This window comes from Seriola lalandi, unplaced genomic scaffold, assembly GCF_002814215.2.
Source record: "Seriola lalandi dorsalis isolate HSWRI2012SDOR001 ecotype SW California unplaced genomic scaffold, Sedor1 jcf7180002054981, whole genome shotgun sequence".
In the NCBI taxonomy this organism is placed as follows: domain Eukaryota; kingdom Metazoa; phylum Chordata; class Actinopteri; order Carangiformes; family Carangidae; genus Seriola; species Seriola lalandi.
The window spans coordinates 298,306-298,917 of NW_019525661.1; the positions used below are offsets into that span (position 1 = coordinate 298,306).

General features: G+C 47.2%; 1 protein-coding gene across 1 annotated transcript in view; it reads left to right on the forward strand.

Annotated features, from left to right (window-relative positions):
* The first annotated feature begins 209 nt into the window (after positions 1-209).
* blvra (biliverdin reductase A) overlaps positions 210-612 on the forward strand; it is a 6,333-nt gene continuing 5,930 nt past the window's right edge. Inside the window, exon 1 of the mRNA XM_023398279.2 lies at positions 210-366. The gene's annotated coding sequence lies outside the window, so the exon portion shown is untranslated. The remainder of the gene's footprint in view (positions 367-612) is intronic.

Genomic DNA, 612 nt, shown 5'->3' on the forward strand with positions numbered 1-612 from the left:
GAATCTGGCTCAGGTCACATGACTTAAATTGATCAGACTGATGTTACAGAGTCTGGTCTCGTGCGGTTGTTGCCAGACCATCAAACCGAGTCAAGCTCATGAACTTAATACTGATTATAATACCGAGTGATTAGTGAAGAGGGGCCTTTAAAAGTAGTCCCGCCCCTCTGCCACCATGCAGGCCTGTACCTCTGCAGCATAACGAGCGCTCCTTATGTAATGCGTGACGGCGCTAAAAACAGACTCCATGCGCACAGAGCGATAGTTAGACAACTGACTTTTCTGTGTTATGTCACTTCCAACAGGGCAACAGAGGAGCGCACCGCGGCGGGAACAGGATCTCTTCGCGTGGGACAAATAAAACAGGTAAGGAGGCGGCGATGTGTCTCTCTCTGCTCTGGAGACCGACGCTGAGTCCGGGTCACCGTCTGCCACAACCCGCTTCCATTCATCTCTATTCCTTACGGCTCCAGCAACGGAGATCACTGTTTCCCGGGCTCTGTGCTGTCGGTTTTCGTGGTTCAAGGATTAAAGAGAGTCTGTCAATAGCATCAATGTTATTCCGCAGGTTTTTAAAATTTTTATTTTTTTTAATTTTTATTTTATTTATTT